Raw genomic sequence first — 6,317 nt, forward strand, 5'->3', positions numbered from 1 at the left:
TTCCTTTGGTTGAGAGGAGGAGAGAGGGAAGATCTATCTTTTGATTGGAACAACACTCAAGAATCCTCACAAATGATCTTGGGATCTAGGATTTGGTGAAAGCAAGAGAGAGTGAGAGAGAAAGGTGTTCTTGGAATCTTTGCACTGTGTTGGACAACCCCCACCTAAGGTGGAAGAAGGATATTTATAGTCATAGTGCAAAAGTGGCCGTTGGAGGTCACTTATGCTCCGCAGACGCCGGACGTACGGACAGAAAAGTTGGACCGGACGTCCGACAGGCGTCGGTCGTCCGGCAATCAGAAAATGCAGTGGTCTAGCGCAGCAATAGAAAGGAAAGGAGCACATGGAATGGACGTCCGAGAACGTCGGCCGTCCGGTGCACGGTCGTCCGGAGAGGACGAACTTCCGTTAGGCTCTGTGAAGTGGCACCGGCTGACCGGTCACCCACGGACGTCCGGAAGCCGGTCGTCCGGAAGGACCAGAAATCCGAGAATTTCTATTCTGCGGCATGCGACGGGACATCCAGAGAACACCGGACAGCCGGACAACTGGGAAGCACCGTTCATCCGAACACAGCAGAGGCCAAATAACATAGCTAAGATAAGAACACCTCCTAAGAGATTTTTCCTATATTTTGAGCCAGTATTTTGCGAGAACCAGTGATCCCCTCTTAATAGTGCAGGATCCCTATACTCAAACAAAAGGAAAAACTAAGAAAGATATGTAGCTTTGTGTCTTGTTTCTCCTTCCTTTGAGTATCTTGAATATGTCAGTTATGAACCACACTAAAATCTTTCAGGAACAAAACCTGAGATGCACTTGAAAAAAATGATTAGTTCCCTATATGTATGTTGTCAACAATATCAAAATATGATTAAGGACATGATTGCACTTTCAATCTCCCCTTTTTGGTAGTTGATGACAACATACATATAGCTCTCAAAATAAATAGACTTATGAAGCTTATGAGAGATTTCTAACAGAGCTCCCCCTTATTGTATGCATAGTAAAACTGAATATGGTCATGAGCTCACAATAACTTGATAAAGAGCACATAAAATATTCCATAGCTCAAAATGGCATCATACAGATAATACATGATAGAGCTCATCTCATCAAACATAGATAGCATAATGTTTAGAACATATATAACACATCATAGTGGTTCAATAAAACATAATAGTTCAATGAGCTCAACATAATGGTTCATCATACATAAATAGTATAGTGGTAAACAAGTCTATGATAATCTCCTCCCCCTTGGCATCAAGTACCCAAAAGGGGAAGGCACTGAGATAGCAACCACATAATAGATCATCACTGTCATCGTCATCGCCATTGGCGCCACTTCCTCCTCCCTCGTCAAAAAAATCAGCCCATTCAGGGCCAGAAGGGAAAACAAAGTTGGGAGGAGGAGCCTCAGGAAGACGCTCATCCTCACTCACATCGGTGGCTCTGGAGTCTCTCAGACGAGCCTTCAAAGCGTTCTTAGAGGAGACCATGCGAGTGACCACATCGTGGTTTTGAGAGTACTGGAAGGAGAAGGCCTTCATCATGGAGAATGGGCCTTCCCGAGAAAACGGGCACTGCGCCCGAAAGGAGCTGAGCCAGAGGGAGCAGGACGAGATTGAGAAGCTGACCATCGAGCAGGGGCAGAGGTGGATTTTATGGGAGCCCAATCATCCGCCATATGGGGTGGAATGACCCACCGCGAATGAACATGAGTCCGAGCAATGGGAAAAGGAGCTATACTCTCAATGAAAGCCTGAACAAAAGGAGCATGAGAAAACGCATGCTTGTACTGAAGACTAGCAAGACGAATCTCATGCCACAGATGTCGGATTGCGGGTTCTGACAAAACCCTTAAGGTTCGAACTCTGGGGTGCGCACGAAGATCTCTCCGTCCCCCTAGCTCACTCTCTCACCATGATCTCAAAGCTCGGCTCGTCGAACTCGAAGAACAAGGGACACAAGAGTTTATACTGGTTCGGGCCACCGATGTGGTGTAATACCCTACTCCAGTGTGGTGTGGTGGATTGCCTTGTAGGCTGCGGATGAACAAGTACAAGGGAAGAACAACCTCCTGAGGAGAGGTGTTCTTCAGCTCAGTGAGCTTGTGTGGATGAGGATGATCTGAATTATTCTTAGTCCCCCCCCCTTCCTATGGTGGTGGCTAGTCCTATTTATAGAAGCCCCTGTCCTCTTCCCAAATGTTAGGCAGAAAGGGATCCCACAACGGCCAATTTGAAGGGGGACAGCTAGTACAAGCTTTCCTGACAAAAGGTGGTCTTCGCCTGCTAAAGGCTCTGGTGGTGACGCCGTCATGGGCTCCACGATGATCTCCGTCCTGTCGTCCTGCTGGTCTCGGTCTCGTTGCATCGATATGGAAACCTTTGCCTGACGCCTCCGCACTCTTCGCCTGTGCCTGCTCCTTTAGCACCGAAGAGGAAACCAGTACTCTGCGCCCGCTGGCGCCTGCCTGGCCTTGGTCGTCATGGCTCACGTCACGGGAACCTCACGAGGTGCCCCTCGCCTTGATCTCTCCGCTCCTCGCGAGCCAGCCTAGTGGGGCTGCCCCCAAGGAGGTCTTGTGTCGTCCGCCTTGCGAGGCTTGGCCCCTCGTGAGGTTCTTGAGTGTTTGCTGGTGAAGATGGGTCGTAGCAGGCCGCTAGAGGAGCCATGCCGTGGGCCGCAGGCAGGCAAGTCTGGGGACCCCCATTCCTAGAATGCCGACAGTAGCCCCCGGGCCCAAGGCGCGCTCGGACTTGGCTTCGAGGCGAAGCCAAGGGGCAAGTGCGGAGCGCCGCAGGCCCCAACCGCCTGCGGCCTTGATTGACGCTTGGCGACTAATGGGACGTGGGCGTCTCCGCTTCCCCATGCTGCCTCGGCAACTGCCTGACTTGACGAGTCCCTGGTGCATGCAGAGAAAACCATCATTACCTGTGATCGTGGGGGTCATAGGTTGGCCTTCTCCTGCTATAAATGAGGAGGAGGGCAGAGCCCCCGTCGCTCATCTCTTCCTGTTCCACTTGTTTCTTCTTCCTTGCTTCGCTGCTAGCAGCGACACCCATGGCACCGATATGGAGACTCTCGGCCGCTGAGAAGGGAAAAGCCCCCCGCGACGAGCCGGGGCCACTTCCGCCAAAGAAGAGGCTGGCCCGCTGCCGCGACGTCGTTGTGAGGCCGGAGGTGTCGAGGCCTTGGCACGAGAGGCCTCCCCCCGGATATCCGCTACCTTTGTACGCCCAGGCCGAAGGATCCAGAGGAGGAGGCGGCGATCAACGCCGTCCACGCCGCGGCCGTGGTCGCCGCGCCGCGGCAGCGCGCGTCGTCGCCCCAGGTGATGAGGACATGTACCTAGGGTAGGGTCACAAGACTGACCTAAATACCCTCCCCAAGGACATCACTCTAAAGCCAGAAGCATTCGAGGGGTACCATCACCCACTCGACCAGAAACATTTCCACTCGGAGGAATCAAGATCACTCGACCGTAACAAGAAACACTCGACGGACAGAAGACCTAAAGTCACTCTACATAGCAACAGTCGAGCATTAACTCCTAGACTTAATAGCCATTTATAACACTTTATTATGGACATTACCAGTAACGCCCCCCCTCTTGATGTACCTTAAATCCCTTGTAACGTGGGCTGGCCGGGGTCCTGGCACACTCTATATAAGCCACCCCCCTCCACATGCACAAGGGTTCGCACCCCCTGTAACACACACGCATATAATCCAGTCGACCGCCTCCGAGCTCCGAGACGTAGGGCTGTTACTTCCTCCGAGAAGGGTATGAACTCGTAAAACTCATGCGTACAGCTTCTCCATAGCTAGGATCTTGCCTCTACATCCCTACCCCCCATTCTATTGTCAGACTTAGAACCACGACAGTTGGCGCCCACCGTGGGGCAGGTGTCTTAGCGACTTGTTGGAGAAGTTGCAATTTTTCCGATCCCCATCAGCATGGTTTCAGGCGGAGGATTGTCCGAGGGCCGCGAGATCCGTCTCGGTGCGCTCGTGTTCGTCGCCGACGACTCCGCTTGGCTCCAAGAAGCTCCACTCGACGTCGAGGTGCTCCCCGTCCGCGGGGCAACGCACTTTCGCGCGTGCGTCCGCAGCGTCCTCCTGCGGCAGCCGTCGACCCAGTATCGGTTGGCTCCGGTGGCGTCTTCACTCCCTGCTGCCCGCCGGCACAAGCGTTCCGGTCGGTCAAGGCTCCAGCGGTGGGTGAGGCACGCGGTGGCTCGCCAGTCGGCCACCCCCCAAGTCGCGGCAATCGAGCCCGACGAAACTCTCTACAGCCTGTTCGACTGGCTCCGTTGAGACCGCATCCGTGTGCGACAGAAGTGACCCCGTGGTGGAAGTCCTGATGGTCAACGGACCGCGCAGTCCTCCTGGCTTCCCCCGCGACGATGGTGGTGATGGCGGAGGCGATCCGTCGCGTGTCCACGAGGAGTACCGCCCCGAGCCCCTCTCTTCACAGCAGAGGGAAGAGCTTCGCCGCCGTAGCATGGATGCACTTCACACTCCTATCATTGGAGAAACCCCCGAGGCCCGGGCCTTGGAGGAGGTGCGCCTGGCCAACTTGGCTGAGCGCACTCGACTGGAGAATCTCCAGCACGCACTCGACGAGCGAGCTCGGCAGCAAGTTCCTGAATCCAGTCGACGACAACTTTTTCCGCCTCCAACCCAGGTATATCGAACTCCGATCCAGAATCTCACAGCTGCTGCCCGAATAGCAGAGTCGATTCAGCCTTCCCAGTCAGAGGCTAGTAGGGGTTTGATGCAGATCCGGGCTTTGCTCCGAGCGGCGGGGGAGCAGAACACAGCATTGTCACAGTCTCGGAATAGGATTCATAGTAGATCTGTAATGGCAGACACAGTTCAGTCGGCTCACAGCCCAAGATCACCTCCAAGGCGTGAGGGACGTGGAGATCGACAGGATCAGTACAGAAACCGTGAGCAGTATGATCGTCGTCGAGTACCCACGCCTCCCCAAAGGAGTGGGTCATACGCGCCTCGACAACACGATGACAGGCGCCCTCACAGTGGTGGGCGAAGGATTCCAGTCGACCACCGGGAGCCGAGCTTTGACGCGAGATTCATTCTCGTTCAAGGTCTGGTTGACAGGAACAGAGCACACAGAGATGGACACGATAGAGATTACCCGACCGGCAGCAGGGTGCATGTTTCAGGTCCCGAGTGTTTCAGCAGAGCCATTAGAGCAGTAGTGATTCCTCCCAACTTCAGGTTGGCAACTGGAGTCAGCAAGTTCACTGGTGAGTCCAAGCCTGACACTTGGCTTGAGGACTACCGAGTGGCGGTGCAGATTGGTGGTGGCAATGATGAAGTGGCCATGAAGCACCTTCCTCTGATGTTAGAGGGCTCGGCTAGAGCGTGGTTGAATCAGTTAGCACCTGGCAGTATTTATAGCTGGGAAGAGCTTGCCCGAGTGTTTGTCAGAACATTTGAAGGTACATGCAAACGGCCAGCTGGGCTAACAGAGCTATAGTCTTGTGTGCAGAAGTCGAATGAAACTTTGAGAGATTATATCCAGAGATGGATCACGTTACACCACACAGTGGAGAATGTGTCTGATCACCAAGCAGTTTGTGCCTTCAAGGAAGGCGTCAAGTATCGAGAATTGAATCTGAAGTTCGGTCGGACCGGAGATATGTCTCTGAGTCGAATGATGGAAATTGCCACCAAGTATGCTAACGGTGAAGATGAGGATCGGCTCCGGAGTGGCAAACACAAAACAGTCGCCCACGAAACCGGGGGAGGGAAGTCCAGTCGGAAGAAGAAGCGTAAAGCCGAGCCAGCTGCTCCCGGAGAAGCCTTAGCCATGACTCAAGGAAAGTTCAAGGGGAAGCCCAAAGGGCCATGGAACCCAAAGAAAGTAAAAGATCAAGATGGAAATGATGTGTTGGATTTACCATGCCACATTCACACCAAAAAGGATGAGGAGGGTAATCTCATATATCCGAAACATACCACTCGACAATGTCGGCTCCTAATCCAGCAGTTCCGAGAGAAACAGCCCAAAGAAAAGGAGAAAGAATCAGACAAAGTTGAGGATAAGGAAGAGGACGATGATGGTTACCCCCACGTCAATTCCACCCTGATGATTTTTGCTGATGTTGAGAGCAAGAGTCGACTGAAAGTCATCAACAGACAAGTGAACATGGTCGCTCCGGCAACGCCCAATTATTTGAAGTGGTCCCAGACTGCCATTACATTCGACCAGTCTGATCACCCGACACACATAGCCACCCCTGGGAGGCAAGCGTTGGTGGTCGACCCAGTCGTCGAAG

This window comes from Triticum aestivum, chromosome 7D (assembly GCF_018294505.1).
Source record: "Triticum aestivum cultivar Chinese Spring chromosome 7D, IWGSC CS RefSeq v2.1, whole genome shotgun sequence".
NCBI lineage: Eukaryota > Viridiplantae > Streptophyta > Magnoliopsida > Poales > Poaceae > Triticum > Triticum aestivum.